Consider the following 20,625-nt stretch of genomic DNA (forward strand, 5'->3'; position numbering starts at 1 on the left):
AGATGTGAGTTAACATGGATCATTCTTGGGTATGCAAAAGATCAGGAATGTTTAAGCAAAGCAACCCATGTCTAGGTGAAGGTGATGTTCCCCCAGACAGGGAACAGCACCCAGTATGCCCTGTTTAAATTCCAGAGCCCCAGGTTTGTGGGCAAATAGCATTTTGGTTGTTTTTAGTCTGTTACGTAGCAATAGGTAGTAAAATCTCCAACTGTCAGGAAAAGTCAAATGTCCCTCAAAATGTTAGGAATCTGTGCCTTCCAACCAGCCAGGTTTCTCCGGGTCGAAAGCAAGGACATGTCCAGTTCTAACACAGGCAAGAACACTTCCTGTTGGGGAGTGAGCAGGAATTTCCTGGGAGGACCCCAGGTTTCTGGATCCTGGGTGGGTGTGGGGACAGGCACCCAGGCTGAAGGGCTCGCCTGTGTCTGTTCAGCCACGGCTGTGCTTCCCCAGAGAGGAAACATCATGGGAAGCTGCGTTTGAGGTGGGGGTGTCAGTGCCATGGAATCAGGGCTACCTCTACTGCACAGAGCACCGTGACGTCGCCTACCTTCCAGGCAAGAGCAACAACCAGAAGAGTCAGGCGGTAGCGAAAAGGGAGAGTGGAGCGGAGGGAGAGAGGGATAGAGGCCAAAAAACACCCCATGAGGCAGCAAGGGCAGCTGCCAAGGCTTCAGTTAACCCGGGACAGAAGCAGGACTCGCCACCCGGCCACAGAGGCTGGAGGGCTGCAGAAGGGCGCACATGCAGAGGGGCTGACTTCAGGGCGTTGGATGAAGTACAGGGCAGGGACAGATGCTGGGCACTGAAGACAGCACAAGCTCTGATGGGGCCGGGAGGGGCCAGGATACTACACACACAGGGCCAGCAGGCCAGCACATGCGGAAGCAGCAGTGCAGGTGTCCCGCTGCAGATATAGGCTGCTTGGGGCAGTGGTAGGTCAGTGTAGCGGGCAGGAGGAGCAGGTGGAAATGTGAATGCCAGGCCAAGGCAGCATATGGGCCAGGCTGATTAAAGGCTGGGCCTATGCCTGGTTCATCTTGGGCTCCCCAGCCCCTAGCACATAATAATAGATGCTCAGTAAATGCTTGCCAACAGATGGACTTTGCCTCTAGGTCACTGGGAAACAGTGAAGCTGTCTCCACAGGGGTGACCCAAATGAAAGCAGTGAAAGGAATGCTGGAGTGGCCAGAGAGGCTGGCTGGAGACGGCCCATGAGGCTTCCGCAGCCTCCCGAGGAGGGGAGGCGAGGGCAGGGCTGAGGAGGGGACAGAGGATGGAGAGAGCCTTGTCCCTAGGAAGCATTTTGCCGATGGGCAGTCAGGGTAGGAGTGGATCCCAGGGGCCTGGGCTGTGGCCCAGCCTCGCCGTGAATTCACCGTGTGACCCCAGCAAGTCACCCCCTCTCTCTAGGGCTCAGCTCCATCTCTGTGCATCTGAGAAGTCAGATGAGAAGTTTCCCTTTCGGTCAGACTGTGATGCTGAGATTTGGTGACTGATGTAAAGCGTGGGTGGGGTGGCGTCAGGAAAGGGAAGGAGCACCAAGGATCAAAGATAGTTCTGAGGAGGATAGTGGAGAAAATGATGTGGCTGTGGGCAGAAATAGGAAGTCTCAGGACAGGGAGCTGAGCTTGGGCAGGAAAGATGACGTATAGACGGCTAGGGGAGCTTGGAGGAGACGAGGGCCCAACTCCACAGCAAACAGGCAGTGGAAGCGAAGAGGACAGCCAACTGGAACATGCCCCCTGCAACTGGGTGTGATAGGCTGAAATGTCTCCCTTCCCAAAATATATCCACCCCCTGATCCCCAGAACCTGTGAATACAAGGGTCTTTGCAGATGTGATTAAGTGAGGGTCTTGACATGGAAAGAGATTATCCTGGACTACATGGGTGGGCCCTAAATACAGTTCTTTTATTTTCATTTTGTAGAGACGGGGTCTTACCGTGTTGCCCAGCATGATCTTGAATTCCTGGCCCCAAGTGATCCTCCCGCCTCAGCCTCCCAAGGCACTGGGATTACAGGTGTGAGCCACTGCATCTGGCCAATGCAGGTGTCTCTGTAAGAAGGAGACAGAGGGACATTAGACACACCGAGGAGAAGGCCGTGTGAAGATGGAGCAGAGAGAGATTTGAACATGCTGGCCTTGAAGACTGGAGTGATGCAGCCACGAGCCAAGGAATGCTGCTGGCCGCCAGAAGCTGGAAGAGACCAGGAACGGATTCTCCCCTGAAGCCCGCAGCCAGTGCACAGCTGAGCAGTATGGAGTTTAGACTTCTGGCCTCCAGAACTGTGAGAGAGTAATTTCTGTTGTGTAAGCTACTGAGGGTTTGTGGTAATGCCAGCAGTCATTGGAAGTGCATACACTGGCCATCCCACAAATCCCAGTCTCTGAACTCACAGCCAGGTCCCTACCCGGGCTCCAGGTTAAGTGCTTTGCATGTGTTGCCTCCTCCAATGAGCCAGAGGGGGAGGACCCATTAGTATTCCCACTTCCCAGAGGAGGAAAACGAGGCGTCGAGAGGTCAGATCATCTTCCCAAGGTCATGGAGCGGGTCTGTGACAGAGGCTGATTCTCACTGAGACGGGTGTGACGCCAGGGGGAGCACTTCACCATTCTGCCACTCTGTCCCCCAGCTATGAACATAGATTCCTAAAAACGTTATATACACAAGGGTTCAAGTTCTGGTAAAGGAATTAGGGCCTCCCTCTCTTGGTACCTGAAGTCATAAAAGTTATTATGTATAACAACAGCATTTCAAAATCCCAACTCAGCCACGGGGTGATGGCAGGTTAGTTTGCGCTCCTCTCTCCTAACCCTGCTGTGCCACAGGGCAGCAAACTGGGACCCTAAGAAGTGGCAGCTTGCTCCAAGTCTTAAGGCTGGTCCCCTGATGTTAGAGCCAGAATCAGAAGCCAGTTCAGAATCTCCCCAACCAGCACACAGAGTACATTTTCGGAGTAAATCAGGCAGCTGAAATGTGGAAAGAAATGGGGGCTTGGTCACATGATCCTTGCTATTGAAGACAGTCCCAAGACCATAGTTCAGAATTCAACTATAAAATCAAATGCACTTTCCAAACACATGCATGATGCCTGCCCTCCACCAGAGGTGGAAGGTGGTCAGGCAAGCCAGACCGGGCGCCACCTAGGTCGCTGGAGATCAGGGGAGGACACTTGACCAGAACAGGTCCATTGTCTGACGGGTGGCCCATGAGGACTCCCTCCAATGGGGCGAAGTATTGAATCCACCAGACTGGCTCCCTGCAGTGGGCTGGACAATTTGTAGAGGACCGGACAACAGAGAAAGAGACACAGGGGTGAAGGGGCAGGAGAAAACACCCTGTCGCCAGAGCAGCCTCGCATCCTGGCAGCTTTCCCTCCTCACTCTTCATCCTGAAGGAAGCCTCCCTGGGTTCTCCATTCTAACCACGGAAGAGTCGGCCTCTCACGTAGCTCTTAAGGCACAAAACAGAGTCAAATGTACACAGTAGGCATGTTTTCTCCCAGTCCTTTTGCTTGGCATCTTTGCAATCAGATTCCTGCATTTTTGATTCCTGTGTGAAGTGATACACTTACGAATGTCTTACTGGATTAATTTTGCTGCCTGTCACTCCAGCAAATCCACTTTGGGCCAGTCGGATTTGCCAGGGTTTGTTCTCCTCCTTACGGGTCCAGGAGGGCTCCTGGGTGAGCCAGCTTCAGGCGGAGACCACAGCATGTCCCCTTTTTCATACTCCAAAAGCCAAAAGAAGATGGGGTTGGGGCAAGGCAATCTGGGACCCAATTTTCTTTCTATTAATCTTGCCTGAATTATGTGTTGAAAAATGAATGTTAAGACTGGGCACAGTGGCTCATGCTGTAATCCCAGCACTTTGGGAGCCCAAGGTGGGCCGATCATTTGAGGCCAGGAGTTCAAGACCAGCCTGGCCAACACGGTGAAATTTCATCTCTACTGAAAAATACAAAAATGAGCTGGGCATGGCGGTGGGCACCTGTAATCCCAGCTACTTGGAAGCTGAGGCTAGGACCTGGGAGGTGGAGATTGCAGTGAGCTGAGGTCATACCACTGCACTCCAGCATGGGCAACAGAGTGTGAGACTCTGTCTCAAAAAAAAAAAAAAAAAAAAAAAGGAAAAAAGAAAAGAATGTTAAAGCCCTCACCACTGAGGAATGTTTAATATCTGCCTGAACACAATGCTAACTTTAAAAAATAGCTATTGCTCTTTGGCTTCAGTCACAGAGGGAAAAAGAAAAAAAAATTAAACCGCTATTGTGTGTTTTCCTGTAGTGAAAATAGAGGACAGCTGAATTCTGTTGGGCATGGAGTTAATAATAATTTCCACCTGTGGTGCTCAGCCAACCACACGGTTGGGGAGCTGGTGAATTTTACCTACAGATCCTATTAATATAAGGTGAACTTCTCCATTTCCACCCTCCCACTTCAACCACCATCAACTCGACTCCTCTCTCAGGGAACTTTTAGCTCCACTATCACTGCAGGGTGGCAAAGGTGATACCACAGCCCGAGAATTTCACACACTGGTTTCCAGTTTTCGTTTTTTTTTGTTTTTTGTTTTTTTGAGACAGAGTATCACCCTTCACCCAGGCTGGAGTGCAGTGGTTCCATCCTGGCTCACTGGAATCTCCACCTCCCAAGTTCAAGCTATTCTCCTGCCTCAGCCTCCCGAGTAGCCGGGATTACAGGTGCACGCCACCACACCTGGCTAATTTTTGTATTTTTCTTTTTTAGTGGAAACGGGGTTTCACCATGTTAGCCAGGCTGGTCTCAAACTCCCAACCTCAGGTGATCCACCCGCCTTGGCCTCCCAAAATGCTGGGATTACAGGTGTGAGCCACCACGCCCAGCCTGGTTTCCAGTTTCTTTGGAGGGAAATTGCCAAAGCAAAACCCAAATGAAACAAAGAGGATGATAGAGAAAGAGGAAAGAAGGAAGGCAAAGAAAAGGGAGTGAAAAAGAAGTAGATAAAAATAAAAAATAGCTGCCCCTTAGCCTGGGTGACATAGGAAGACCCCAACTCTAAGTAAATTTTTAAAAATTCACCAGATGTTGTTGCACGCACCTGTAGTCCTAACTCCTCGGGAGGCTGAGACTGGAAGATCACTTGAGCCCAGGAGGCTGCAGTGAGCTATGATTGCATCACTGTACACCAGCCTGGGCAACCGAGTGAGACCCTGTCTCTTGGGGGGGGGGGGAAGCTACCCCCAATTCCTATCCCATGCCTGGCACTGTTGCGGTTTCTGCATTTGATGTTTAACAACAAACTGAAACTGCCGCATAGGTGTTACAGGTAAGGCAAGCAACACCCAGAGAGGCTGGATTTGCCTAAGGCCACACAGCTTAGTAAACACAGAAGCTTGGATCTGAATCCAAGTCCCTCTTAGGCTAAAGCCCATGTTCTTGTTTACCGGTCACAGAAGCATCTTACTCTCATTCCTTAAAGAATCTCACAAAATAAAAGAAAAAAGCAGCATAGCAAGTTTCTAGAAAATCCATTAGCAGGCATGGTAGCTCATGCCTGTAATCCCAGCACTTTAGGAGGCTGAGGCTGGTGGATCACCTGAGGTCAGGAGTTTGAGACCAGTCTGGCCAACATGGCAAAACCCCTTCTCTACTGAAAACAGAAATTACCAGCCTGGCCAACATGATCCAGCCTGGCCAACATAGTGAAACTTCATCTCTACTAAAAATACAAAAATTAGCTGGGCCTGGTGGTGCACGCCTGTAATCCCAGCTACTCGGGAGGCCAGGGCTGGAGAATCACTTGAAACCAGGAGGCAGAAGTTGCAGTGAGCTGAAATCATGCCACTGCACTCCAGCCTGGGTGACAGAGTGAGACTCTGTCTCAAAACAAACAAACAAACAAAAAAATTAGCCAGGCATGGTGGCAGGCACCTGTAATCCCAGCTACTCGGAAGGCCAAGGCAAGAAAATCACTTGAAACCAGGAGGCAGAAGTTGCAGTGAGCTGAGATCACACCACTGCACTCTAGCCTGGGTGACAGAGTGAGACTCCATCTCAAAACGAACAAACAAATAAAAAAATTAGCCAGGCATGGTGGCAGGCACCTGTAATCCCAGCTACTCGGGAGGCTGAAGCAGGAGAATTGCTTGAAACCGGGAGGCGGAGGTTGCAGTGAGCTGAGATCGCACCACTGCACTCCAGCCTGGGCAACAAGAGTGCAACTCTCTCTCGAAAGAAAAAAAAAAGAAAAGAAATGGTCTTCCCATGCCTCCTGGGAGTGAAGGTGCTAATCTGTGAACCTGTGTCCCCAGCCCTCTGAGGGTGACGATTCAATACAAAGCCACTGGTGTTTTTCTACATCATTCTCTCTACGAGCTTGGATGTTATGAGGCTGGTTCTTTCTTTTCTTTCTTTCTTTCTTTTTTTTTCTTTCCTTTCCTTTTCTCTTCCTTTCTTTTCTTTCTTTCTTTCTTTCTTTCCTTCCTTCCTTCCTTCTTTCTCTTTTCTTTCTTTCTTTCTTTTTTTCTTTCTTTCTTTCTTTCTTTTCTTTCTTTCTTTCTTTCTTTCTTTCTTTCTTTCTTTCTTTCTTTTCTTCTCTCTCTCTCTTTTTCTTTGCTCTCTCTTTGCTCTCTCTTTCTCTTTCTTTCCCTTTTTTTTTTGTTTTTTTTTTGTTTTATTGAAACGGAGTCTCACTCTGTCGCCCAGACTGGAGTGCAGTGGCGCAATCTCGGCTCACTGCAAGCTCCTCCTCCAGGGTTCACGCCATTCTCCTGCCTCAGCCTCCCGAGTAGATGGGACTACAGGCACCCGCCACCACGCCCAGCTAATTTTTTGTATTTTTAGTAGAGACAGAGTTTCACGGTGTTAGCCAGGATGATCTCCATCTCCTGACCTTATCATCCGCTTGCCTCGGCTTCCCAAAGTGCTGGGATTACAGGCATGAGCCACCACGCCCGGCCTCTTTCTTTCTTTCTTTTGAGACAGGGTCTTGCTCTGTTGCCCATGCTGGGGTGCAGTGGCATGATCTTGGCTTACTGCAGCCTCAATCTCCTGGGCCCAGGTAATCCTCCCACCTCAGCCTCCTGAGTAGCTGGGACCACAGGTGCACACCACCACACCTGCTTAAGCTGATCCATTCTTGCTGTGCTGGGTCACCCCCAGGTGACACTCAATGTCAATAAGTCGTGTTTTATTCCAATAACTACACTATGTTTTTCTGGATCACTACTACAGCAAATGGCAGATTCCATTTCTTCAGGGTATAAATGTGTAATAAGAACAAGTAGCAGTTGGGCTCAGTGGCTCACACCTGTAATCCCAGCACTTTGGGAGGCTGAAGCAGGCAGATCATCTGAGGTCAGGAGTTCAAGACCAGCCTGACCAACATGGAGAAACCCTGTCTCTACTAAAAATACAAAATTAGCTGGCATGGTGGTGCACTCTGGGAGGCTGAGGCGGGTGGATCACTGGAGTCCAGGAGCTCAAGACCAGCCTGGGCAACATAGCAAGACTCCATCTCTAAAAAAAAAATTAAGATTAACCAGGTGTGGTGGCACATGCCTGTAGTCCCAGCTATGTGGGAGGCTGGGGTGAAAGGATCGCCTGAGCCCAGGAGGTCAAGGCTGCAGTGAGCTGTGAGTGCACAGCCTGGGCAACAGATTGTGACCTTGTATCTTAAAAAAAAAAAAAAAAAACCAAAACAAAACAAATCACTGCATTATTTTCATAAAAGCATATGTATCTTATGGGCCAGGTGGAGTGGCTCATGCCTCTAATCCCAGCACTTTGGAAGGCCGAGGTGGGGGGATTGCTTGAGCTCAGGAACTCAAGACCAGCCTGGGTAATACAGTGAGACATCGATACTACAGTTCAAAACAACAATAAAAAAATGAGCTGGGCATGGTGGCGCACACCTATAGTCTTAGCTACTCGGAAGGCTGAGGCGGAAGGATTGCTTGAGCCGAGGTCAAGGCTAAAGTGAGCCCTGATTGTGTCACTGTACTTCACCCTGAGTGACACAGTGAGACCCGGTCTCAAAAAAAAAAAAAAAAGTAAAAAACATAGCTAGGTAGATAGACAGATGTGTCTGCAAATCATTCCTAGGAGCAGCCCAGGCCTAGAGAGTTAAACCACCCATAGTGACTCACATCAACAGGCCCTTTTGTCAGCGGGCATTTCCATAATTAGAACTTGTGACCAACATGTCCAACCACGAGGATATATGACAAGTACTTGTCTCCAGCACTGGTTTCTTAGCACAAAAAGAACCTGTTAAATGTCAGGGCTTTGTGTTTTTGCCTTTGGGCTTTTGCCATGCCTGGTTATTGGGCACCTTCTGGTCATAACCAGTTGGTTGAAAGGAGCTGTTCCCATGTCTGCTTTAATTCTCTCATTAACCCTGGGGGCCAGAGGTTCTTACTGTCCATACCCCTGGATAAACACACTGAGTCCCAGGGAGGTAAAGTGCCTTGGCTGGGGCCACCCAGGAGCTGGTGGTGCCTCAGTTGAACCCAAGGCCACGGACCGTGGAGTTCATACCCTCTCACTATGGCACATGGGCCTGAGCCTCAGGAACACTGGAAAGTAGGTCGGCTTCCCCCTCACAGAGCCCCTACCCGGGACAGCCACAATCCCTCAGGGCCCCTCTAGGTGCCTGCTTGGCTGACTAAGCAGCCTGGAGAGAACAGTGACCCAGGAAAGCAAGAGGAGAGTTTCCAGGAGGACAGAACACTGGTGCTATCAGGTGCCAGGAGCAGCGTATGCCACACACGGTCCTGCTCTGCTGTGGCTTTGTGTCTTTGGTACGTGCTGTGCCCTCAGCCTGGGCTGCCCTGGACTGGCCGTCCCTACCCCTCCAAGACTTGGCCCAAAAATCTTACTCTTTTTTTTTTTTTTTTGAGATAGGGTCTCACTTAGTCCACCAGGCTGGAATGCAGTGGCACAATCTTGGCTTACGGCAACCTCCACCTCCCTGGCTCAAGCAATTCTCCTGCCTCAGGCTCTCGAGTAGCTGAGATTCTAGGTGCCCATCACCATGCCCAGCTAATTTTTGTATTTTAAGTAGAGATGGGTTTTGTTATGTTGGCCAGATTGATCTCAAACTCCTGACCTCAGGTGATCCACCTGCCTCGGCCTCCCAAAGTGCTGGGATTACAGGCGTGAGCCACTGCATCTGGTTTCCAAAATATTACTCTTTTCCCCAGAATGGAAATACAATTATTATTCAAAATATAAGAGTAATCTTAAAAAATAAAAAATGTAAGTTTTAAAACTTTTTATATATACATGTAAATTCATATGCACATTATATATATCAAATGTGTGAATATGTATTTTTGTATTTATAAACACTTAAACTAAAATATGTAAATTTATATATAAAATTATAACATATGAACATGATATTATACTATGTATACATTTTGTAACCTTCATTTTCACTGACTACAAAATAAATGTATTTTATATGGTAAATATAGATTTACATAATTTTTTCAAGGTAAATAGTTAAAAAAATATAAAACTAGTAAATGCTCATTGCAAAATAAATATTGCTAAAAAATATCAAGAAGAAAGTAAACAGCACAAAAAGCCCTCCTTCTAAAGACAACCATTATTAACATTTTGGCAAACATCCTTTTTTTTTTTTTTTTGAGATGCAGTCTCACTCTATTGCCCAGGCTGGAGCGCAGTGGGGAGATCTCAGCTCACTGCAACTTTCACCTCCCAGGCTCAAGTGATTCTCCTGCCTCAGCCTCCTGAGTAGCTGGGATTACAGGCACCCACCACCACATCCAGCTTATATATACATATATATATATATTTTTTTTTAGTAGAGATGGGGTTTCACCATGTTGGCCAGACTGGTCTCAAACTCCTGACCTCAAATGATCCGCCCACTTCAGCCTCCCAAAGTGTTGGGATTATAGGCATGAGTCACTGCACATGGCCCAAACATCCCTTTTTTTTTTTTTTTTTGAGATGGAGTCTCGCTCTGACGCCCAGGCTGGAGTGCAGTGGCGTGATCTCGGCTCACTGCCAACTCCGCCTCCTGGGTTCACAGCATTCTCCTGCCTCAGCCTCCCGAGTAGCTGGGACTACAGGCACCCGCCACCACACCCGGCTAATTTTTTGTATTTTTACTGGAGATGGGGTTTCGCCATGTTAGCCAGGATGGTCTGGAACTCCTCACCTCAGGTGATCCACCTGCCTCTGCCTCCCAAAGTGCTGGGATTACAGGCGTGAGCCACCATGTGCTGCCGCAAACATTCTTTTTTACACACATACACACCCATATTTTTATATAAATAGTTTCAAATTATATATACACTGGGAACTTTTTAAAAATTTTCAGCAAGATCTTGTGGACATCCTTCCATGATAATATGCATAGGATGAGATTGTTCTTTTTCATGACTACATAATATTTTATTGTGAGAGCATAAGTTTATTGAATTTATTTATAAACACTAGTGGCGAAAATCCATTTTTCAACTATTCAGAATTAAAAACAACACCGTGATGAGCCATCTTTATATCTGGATTATTTCTGGAATAAGAAATAAATGGACTGAAAAATTAGAATGTACAATTCCAGAGGTCCCATGTTGTCAAATGTTGTTGAAAAATGTGCACCACAAAAAGTCTAAAAGTTCAGCCAAGTTTCACTTGGGTCATTTCTGGGCAAAAGGACCAGACATGATTTTGTTTTTCTTCCTATTCTTCTGTCCTCCTCAGCTTTTCTATTCTAAGTGTGTCCTTCGTTATGCTGATGCAAGTTGGCATTTTTACATTGCACAAGAATATATGGTTGTAATCCACGCAAGTGTTGCCTCTGATGACACTCTCTTTCCAGTTCCTCCTGCATGACACTTGCTCTCATCATCTGCTACAGGGGAGGGACCTGCTAGCCCTGTGCCTAAGTTAGCACCAGCAGGAACCCACAGGTGTTCAGTGGGGAGCTGCTGACTGCCTTGGAGAAGTGAATTGGAGACAAGTTGTTAATGGCTCCTGGTCCTAGGGTAACCCCCTCGGCTGGCACCTGCATTTAGCGCAGCAGTGAGCCAAGCTGTTTCCAGCTTGTGGGAAAGAAGCCTCGAGGGGTCCTTAAGGGCAAGAAGGCCTTTCCCAGCTCAGTCCAATCAGATACCCGCTGTGGCTGTGCTTCTTCTGGCCACAGGTCCCTGTCTTTGTTGGTTCCCTGCACTGACCTGGCCAAAAGGAAGCTGCTTGCTTCTGGGCAGCAGCTATTCCCTCCCCCAGGAAGTCTAAAAGGACACAGAGGACGTCTTCAGTATTTCCGTAGAGGTCACAAGTGAAGCGGGTCGCTGTTTTATGTTTGGTTGGTGCTGAGACACTTCCTCTTTCATTTACATCTTATTCAGGCCACCTCCTCCATCCCCCTTGGAGACTGAAAAAGGGGAACTCGAAAGAAAAACTGAAAATTTCAGACCGAGCTACAGCGCAGGAGACCATGCTGTCATCCTGAAGCAGAGGCTGGGGACGCCGCCAAGAGGATCACAGCATCCTCCAGGGTTCACTGATGCCACTGACCCAGGTTTCTTTTTCTTTTCTTTTCTTTTCTTTTTTTTTTTTTGAGACAGAGTCTCGCTCTGTCGCCCAGGCTGGAGTGCAGTGGCCAGATCTCAGCTCACTGCAAGCTCCGCCTCCTGGGTTTACGCCATTCTCCTGCCTCAGCCTCCCGAGTAGCTGGGACTACAGGCGCCCGCCACCTCGGCTGGCTAGTTTTTTTGTATTTTTTAGTAGAGACGGGGTTTCACCGGGTTAGCCAGGATGGTCTCGATCTCCTGACCTCGCGATCTGCCCGTCTCGGCCTCCTAAAGTGCTGGGATTACAGGCTTGAGCCACCGTGCCCGGCTTTTTTTTTTTTTTTGTAATAGAGATCAGAGTCTCGCTAGGTTGCCCAGGTTGATCTCAAACTCCTGAGCTCAAGCAATCCTCCCACCTCAGCCTTCTAAAGTGCTGGGATTACAGGCTTGAGTCACTATACCGGGCCTGACCAGGAACTTTCTTCCTCTCCTCATTCGAACTTTCTTAGCTCCCACTCAAGTCTTCCTAAATGCTACGTGGTATCCTTGGGACTCCTAATTCCTACTTTTTCAGGAAGTGAAATTATATTCTTAGAGTAAAAACCAAAATCTGCTCTTGCTCAATTCTTTGACTTTACTGTTTTTATATGCCATATATATATATATAGAGAGAGAGAGAGTGCATATAGATATACACACACATATATACATACATACATACACACACACATACATCAGATTGTGGTAGCTTTTGGAAACTCTCTGAGGCACAGAAAATAAGTTGCCTGACAAGACATCAAAGAATTGCAGAAGAGGCCACAGCCCTGAAGGCCTTATTGACTGCTTTGTGATTTGTAGCATGACAACTGAAAAGCATCTATTGGCTTCAGTAAACAGAAGTTGAATCATAACATTTGTTCCAGGAAACAGTAACTGAAGTCGCAAATCATAAATAATAAAGCATGAAAAATCTTATTTTAACCTAATGGACTAAAAGATTTCTTGCTGTTTTCATTTCTGCTAATGGCCTCTCTCTCTTGGCACTGCCAGAGCTGGCCCATTAAAGGTGAATTGAGCCTCAGTTTGCAGGCAGGACGTGGTCCAAAAGATCATTTGTAAGTTGGTTGTGTGGACCAAAGAATGTGTTTTCCCCTAGAAACCATTTTTCTCAGGGTGCCTGGGTTCTCAGGTTGGCTTGCACAGTGCTGTTCAACTTCTACTGAAGCTGAGCTCTGGGTCTTTGAGGGCAGGTTCTCTGCAGTGCAGGAGGGAGAAATCAGGTCACCTGCTGCTTCTTTGCATAGAGCCCTGGCNAAGCAAGAAAAAGAAGAGACGTGTAGCTTAATGTGATGGTGGTCTTATAAAGCCTCAACATGATTGTCTTGCAGACTTTAACCCATGAGATCGGACACATATTTGGACTGCGACACTGCCAGTGGCTGGCATGCCTAATGCAAGGCTCCAACCACTTGGAAGAAGCTGACCAGCGCCCTCTAAACCTTTGCCCTATCTGTTTGCGCAAGTTGCAGTGTGCTGTTGGCTTCAGCATTGTAGAAAGATACAAAGTAAGTTGCGGGGTGGACAGTGTAAAGAGGGGGAAGTGGTTCTCTGAGTAGCAAACTGATGTTTCTATTATATCCTTCTCTAGAGTTATAATTTATAAGAGGAAATTAGTATAAAGATAAGCAGGAAGCTGCGGTTTAAAAACATGCGAAGAAATGCCCTTCTTAAATACTTCAGCTTGCCTTTGAGTGATTTATGCTTACAGTTCTATGAGAAATAGTAGAATTTCTCTGCTTCTCTTCCATTTAGGGCAAGAGAATTTGACTTTGCAGAACAGAATAAATATTGATATGTGTGGCAAAGGACAAGAGAGTTTGACTTTGCAAAACAGAATAAATATTGATATGTGTGGCAAAGTTCATTTTTTTTTTTTTTTTTTTTGAGACGGAGTCTCTCTCTGTTGCCCAGGCTGGAGTACAGTGGCACAATCTCGGCTCACTGCAAGCTCTGCCTCCTGGCTTCACGCCATTCTCCTGCCTCAGCCTCCCGAGTAGCTGGGACTACAGGCGCCCGCCACCACGCCTGGCTAATTTTTTGTATTTTGTTTAGTAGAGATGGGGTTTCACCGTGTTAGCCAGGATGGTCTCGATCTCCTGACCTTGTGATCTGCCCGCCTCGGCCTCCCAAAGTGCTGGGATTACGGGCGTGAGCCACCACGCCCGGCCAAAGTTCATTTTTTAAACCCTATAAGTGTGTGGACAAGATTTATCTTTCCAATATGGGACAGAGGTATGATGTTCATTAGGAGGAAAAAATGATTTTCTTTAAAAAGGAAGAAGGAAAGTACCTAATCTGAGTATGCGTGTGTGTGTGTGCCCACACATGCCTATAAAACATCAATATACATTCATGTGGCTACTCATGGATGTGACTGCACATTCAGGTGACTGCACAGAAATGTCTACACACGTGTTTTCACATACATATGTCTATCCATCCCTATGTGTACACTTATATGTGTATATACGTACATGTCAAATTAATACAATGCCGGCCGGGCGCGGTGGCTCATGCCTGTAATCCCTGCACTTTGGGAGGCAGAGGCGGGCGGATCACGAGGTCAGGAGATTGAGACCATCCTGGCTAACACGGTGAAACCCTGTCTCTACTAAAAATACAAAAAATTATCTGGGCGTGGTGGCGGGCGCCTGTAGTCCCAGCTACTCGGGAGGCTGAGGCAGGAGAATGGCGTGAACCTGGAAGGTGGAGCTTGTAGTGAGCCGAGATTTCACCACTGCGCTCCAGCCTACAGCCTGGGCGACAGAGCAAGACTCCGTCTCAAAAAAAAAAAAAAAAAAAAAACCAAAAAATTAATATAATGCTTTGTGGAATATTTAGTAAGTTGAGAAAAAATAACATCCTATCATGCTAGTAACAAAGTGTAAGAATGAGTGTATTTCTTTTTCATCTTTTTTCAGTGCATACTTTTGACATCATTTGTAATTCTGTGTATATTTGGTATGCGCCATTTCACTCGGTATATCATAAGCATTATTTCATATTCACACCATCATTATCAAATGCAGCATCTTCGTGGGGTAAGATGTCACTCTATGATCTAGAGGCCAATGCTCTTCTCTTGCCTGATAGTATTTTGCTGTGGTTTGTTAAAATGCGCATCTTTCCTGTTTTTCCAGGCACTGGTGAGGTGGATTGATGACGAATCTTCTGGCACACCTGGAGCAACTCCGGAACACAGTCGTGAGGGTAATGGGAATTTACCGAAACCTGTGGAAGCCTTTAAGGAATGGAAAGAGTGGATAATAAAATGCCTGGCTGTTCTCCAAAAATAAGGACCTTCAAATAGGAGTGATTGAAATAAATGACTACTTGCATGTTATGCTTTCATTTGGGTGGGATACTTCATTGGAATAAACTACTGATCTTGTGCTGTGTCAGAGTAACGGACTAGAACCTTCTTTCAGGTACCTGAATTGAAACTGAATAATAAAAACTCTAGAAACTCTTTATCTTCTTATCTTACTGGCCTGGTCTGTGGCAGCAAGCACTTTATTTCCATTCCCCAGATATGTTTCTGTCTCCCAAGAAAGCTGGGACTGGCGGTAACGAGCAAGTAAATAACTTGAAAAGAATGGTAGATATGCCAAGGAACCAACCAACATAATTTCCAGGGGGTGATTTTGTTTTTAGAAGAGCTGCTTCCCTCTGTTAGGCCCAGCCAAGTCACATTTTTGGACGTCTGTGGGCTCTGATCTTCACCACAACCCGCCTCTTCCGTGAGCCTTCCTTACTCTCTGGAGTGCATTACCTCGTTTTTTTCTCTTGCTGGGTGTCACCTTATTCCTATATCAGTTTTTAGTAGCTTCAAATATGACCTCTCAGGAATATTTGCAAGTGAAAATAACAATGGTCCTTACACTACCACAACATTTGGTGGTGGGAGTTCTGTTGCAGTTCTGAGCTATAACATAGTCATTTATTTATGAGGGATCTTACAAATAGTGTGTAATGGTATTTATATTTGTGAGTTGCACTTTTTCTATAGATTTAGAGCAACTTTCAGGTTTATTTCAGTAATAATGTCTTTCTCACCTTCTTACGTTGTGAAGTGTTTACTTGAGTCAGGGAGAGAGTTTCATGGGGTTATCTGTGGGGGTGCCATGAATGCTGATGAGGACCTGCAGAGCGTGAACGTCAGCCCCATTGCTATGGGGGTGGAGGTGGAAAACCTCAGACTTGACAAATCACCTCTGCTAGATAGATGTATCTTGGAAATCTAGAAATTACAGTGAATATGGAATGCCAGTGAGCAGACAGCATTTCCCACTTTCCTATCTTACCTTGAGGGTAAGACTTGAGAGATATATATATGTATAAATTTGAAACCTAGATTCTTCATTGTTTGATGTTTGCAGTATGATGTAAGGCACATTTTATATCTGAGTCAGTGGTTTCCCTTGGATTCATTCTCCTACTTGATTGAACCCATTTAAGTCATTTTAGAAAATGGTGATTTGCTATTAAAATTAACTGGAGAGAATACTGAATGCTGAATGAACAAAGTATTGCGCTAATAAAAATAATTAATAATTTTCTACTGTCTAAATACTCTTAGATATTAGTGAATGTGGAATGCTGTTCATTTTTGTCGTAGATCCTGATCCCGGTCACCTGTGGATTTGGTATCTTTCCGGTCAAGAGGTTTTTCAGGCCTCAGACTTTTAATGGTGAGGGTTAAATAGAAGAATTTGGCGAGGATTACCCGTCCGTTCTTGTCTAGCTTGCTTTTTGAAACACACATTCCCCTGATATGAATAATTTACATTTCAAGCCCTAAGAGGGACAGAAGGACGCGTTACTCCCTCTTGGGAGCGGGAGTGCTAAAATCGAAGCAGGCAGCTGCGGGACCGCTATAGCCGGCCCTGCGCTCGGGCCCTTCCCGGGCAGGAAGCGCGTCGCTGTCCCCGGCTGCGCCCAGGCGGGTGCGGGCGCGCGGGCTCAGCAGCTGCGAACGGCCGGCGCACCGCCTGTTTCCACGCCCGGGGACTTCCCCCGGCGGGGCTCAGAAGTGTGGGGTGGGTCGCTTGGCCTCCTCTGGCGTCAGCGACCCAGGGTAACCTCCTCCACTGCCGCCCGCCGTGCAGGCCTGCCTGTGGGAGAGCCACGTGTGCCGCGCTCTGGGCATGGCCTTGGAAAGTCAGGACTGCGACGGCAGCAGAGCAGTGAGTGGAATCAACTTCCCAGTAGAGTATTTAAAAAGTGCTTCATTGAAGAGTTTGAATCTCAGTCACTTTCTAGATTCTGATATCTAGAGTAGCGCCGTCCAATAGAAATATAATACAAGCCACATATGTATGCTGAATTTTTCTAGTAGTCGTATTAGCAAATGCATAAAGAAGCGAGTGGAGTTAATTTTAATAGTATATTCTGTTTAATCCAGTGCATCCAAAATATTATTTCAATCAATAGCAATAGCAATATCAATATCAATGCTGAATATTTTATATTCCTTTTTTTTTTTTGTACCGTCTTCAAATTCCCGTGTGTATGTTACACTTACAGTACATCNACTGGATGTGTGGAGGAGTGGGTTTGAGGAGGAGGATCCAGAGTTCTGCTGAGGACATTTTAAGTTGAAGATGCCTAGTTTATATGCATGCCCTGCCGTGCGGGCAGATGTAAATCAGGAACTCAGGGACAAAGTTGGCACTAAGAATGGGAGGTGCCGGTGCAGAGAAGGTGTTTAAAGTTTTGGTTGAATTCTAGGGTGTATAAGTTGTTAGGGAAGTGAGTGTGCTTGTTCTTGAGTTGCTGGAAAGGCGTATAAATGACACAAATACATGGCCACAATATGTATTTTCTCAGTAATATTTGGGGAAATGTTTTGGGCATCAGGTTTCCCGTCTAATTTTCTCTGTAGGAAGCGGATAGTCATTGAAGTAGTTTTGATTTGGGTGTGAGTTGTTACATGGAAAGCGAAGTTCTAAGTTCTCTTGCCGCTTTTCTTGTTCTGCACCTTTCGAGAGTCATTACGAGAACTGAACACTAGGGGGACCCAGTTTCCTTACTTATGCAACCGGGGCTGGCCCAGCTCTGGGCTCTGGTCACCCTCACTTAGGACACATGCAATATAAACACAAATCTGAAAACAAGGGCAGCTTCTCTTTTCTCAATGCAATGTGTACTTATAGCAGTGATCATTTTTGCGTGTAACGTGTCTGAATTCCTTAAATAGGTCATTTTAACTAATGTGCATAACCATTAAAATTTTTCTTTTTTTTTTTGAGACGGAGCCTCGCTCTGTCGCCCAGGCTGGAGTGCAGTGGCCCTCACTGCAAGCTCCGCCTCCCGGGTTCACGCCATTCTCCTGCCTCAACCTCCCGAGAAGCTGGGACTACAGGCGCCCCCCACTATGCCCGGCTAATTTTTTTTTGTATTTTTAGTAGAGACGGGGTTTCACCGTGTTCGCCAAGATGGTCTTGATCCCCTGACCTCGTGATCCGCCCCCCTCGGCCTCCCAAAGTGCTGGGATTACAGGCGTGAGCCACTGCGCCCAGCCAAAATTTTTCTTTTTTGAAACAGGCTCTCACTCTTTACCAAGGCTGTGAGCAGTGGTGCCATCTGGACTCACTGTAGCCTCTGCCCCCTGGGCTCAAGTGATCTTCCCACCTCAGCCTCTCGAGTAGCTGGGACTACAGGCATGAGCCACCACACCTGGCTAATTTTGGTTTCGCCATGTGGCCCAGGCTGGTCTTGAACTCCTGGGCTCAAGCAATTCACTCACCTTGGCTTCCTAAAGTGCCGGCATTACAGGGATGAGCCACCACACCTGGCCACTGTTTAAAGATTTAAAGGCAATGGCTTCTAAACTCTCATTCCCTATTTGTGAGCCCCATATTTGCAAACTTTTGAAAATAAGGATCATTATTTCTTTTTTATTTTAATTTTTAATTTTTATGTTTTGAGATGGAGTCTTGCTCTGTCACCAGGCTAGGTTGCAGTGGCGTGATCTCCACTCACTGCAACCTCCACCTCCCAGGTTCAAGTGATTCTCCTGCCTCAGCCCCCCAGGTAGCTGGGATTACAGGCATGCACCAACATGTCCGGCTAATTTTTGTGTTTTTAGTAGAGACACAGTTTCACCGTGTTGGCTAGGCTGGTCTCGAACTCCTGACCTCAAGTGATCTACATGCCTCGGCCTCTCAAAGTGCTGGGATTACAGGTGTGAGCCACCGCACCCAGCTGAAGAATCATGATGATTTCTGATTTACAATAGTTGAATTGGAGTATGGAAACTGAATGTAATAAATACTACTTGGTGATTTGAATCTGCTCCACGAGAATTCTGACATATAATCCATTTTCTATTTTATTACCAGGTATTAAGCAAAGGGAAAGGCAAATAAATACTCAAAAGCTACATTACATGTTATTGGAGTATAAAACGTATAACTTTGTTAAAAGGTTTGGACACATTTTGTGTTAGTTGCGGATACATAGGTCTTAAAAGAGTAGTACATGATCTTAACTCTTTTTTTTTGAGACTTGGGGTTTCGCTTTTGTTGCCCAGTATGGAGTGTAATGGCGGGATCTCGGCTCGCCTCAACCTCCGTCTCCCAGGTTCAAGCGATTCTCCTGCCTCAGCCTCCCAAGTAGCTGGGATTACAGGCATGTGCCACCATGCCCGCCTGATTTTGTATTTTTAGTAGAAACGGAGTTTTTCCATGTTGGTCAGGCCCGTCTCGAACTCCCGACCTCAGGTGATCCACCCGCCTCGGCCTCCCAAAGAGCTGGGATTACAGGCGTGAGCCACTGCACCTGGCCCAACTCATTTTTATAACTAGAATAATTTTACTTTTGGGGAGAGAAAGTCTGCATAGAACCCTATATAGACTTTTAACTGAAACCTCTTGAAGTCAACAAGCTTAAAGCCAATCTTTTTAATCAGGGGAAGTGAAACCATAAATAACAGCCTGGTGTGGTAGCTCATGCCTGTAATCCCAGCACTTTGGGAGGCTGAGGTGGGCAGATCACCTGAGGTCAGGAGTTCGAGACCAGCCTGGCCGAGATGGCGAAACCCCGCCTCTACTAAAAATACAAAAATTAGCTGGGCGTGGTGGCACATGCCTGTAATCCCAGCTACTCGGGAGGCTGAGGCAGGAGAATCACTTGACCAGGAGGTGGAGGTTGCAGTGAGCCGAGATCACTCCGGCCTGGGCAACAAGAGTGAAACTCTGCCTCAGTAAAAAAAAAAAGGAAAAAAAAGAAAACATAATTAGCAAATGTGTTAGCTATAATGTTGGACGCGGTGTATAATGCTGGGCGCAGTGGCTCACGCCTGTAATCCCAGCACTTTGGGAGGCCACGGTGGGCAGCTTACTTGAGGTCAGGAGTTCAAGACCAGCCTGGCCAACATGGCAAAATCCTGTCTCCACTAAAAATACAAAAATTAGCTGGGTGTGGTGTTGCACGCCTGAAATCCCAGCTACTTGGGAGACTGAGGCAGGAGAATTGCTTGAACTCGGGAGGTGGAGGTTGCAGCGAGCCAAGATTGCACCACTGCACTCTAGTCTGGGTGACAGAGCAAGACTCTGTCCCCCCCCCCCAAAAAAAAAGGGTTAACTTATTGATCGTTCCTATTTTGGGGCAGTTATGATCTAAGAATTACTTTGACCACAATAAATCCTTTCCCATGGGTCAGGACTGTTAGTTTTCAGAGTTTTGCTTCTGGCAGTACTGACCTGTGCCAATGTTACAGATGTGTGGTGAAGGGGCTAGAAACTGTGGTCCACAGGCCAAATCTAGTCCACTGTTTATTTTTTATGTTTTCAGCCTGAGAGCTAATAGTGTGTGTGTTGTTTTCTTTTTAACGTTTTTATGTTATTGAAAAAAAATATATATTTGCTGTGTGAAAATCTTGTGAAATTTACATTTCAGTATCCGTCAATAAAATTCCATTGAAACATTGCCATGTTCATTCATTTATATATTGTCTGTGGCTGCTTTTGACCCTCAGCGGCAGAGTTGACTAGACAGAGGCTTCATGGCCTGCAAAGCTTTAAAT

The 20,625-nt window shown here is 46.6% G+C and overlaps 1 protein-coding gene and 1 long non-coding RNA gene across 2 annotated transcripts in view; both read left to right on the plus strand.

The window, feature by feature from the left end:
* The first annotated feature begins 12,923 nt into the window (after positions 1 to 12,923).
* Positions 12,924 to 15,068, plus strand: LOC112609172. The gene is made up of 2 exons (XR_003116173.1): positions 12,924 to 13,102; positions 14,738 to 15,068. It is a non-coding gene; the product is annotated as an uncharacterized LOC112609172 (long non-coding RNA).
* Positions 15,069 to 16,527: 1,459 nt separating this feature from the next.
* ARSG (arylsulfatase G) overlaps positions 16,528 to 20,625 on the plus strand; it is a 175,725-nt gene continuing 171,627 nt past the window's right edge. Inside the window, exon 1 of the mRNA XM_025361648.1 lies at positions 16,528 to 16,783. The gene's annotated coding sequence lies outside the window, so the exon portion shown is untranslated. The remainder of the gene's footprint in view (positions 16,784 to 20,625) is intronic.

This window comes from Theropithecus gelada, chromosome 16, assembly GCF_003255815.1.
Source record: "Theropithecus gelada isolate Dixy chromosome 16, Tgel_1.0, whole genome shotgun sequence".
NCBI lineage: Eukaryota > Metazoa > Chordata > Mammalia > Primates > Cercopithecidae > Theropithecus > Theropithecus gelada.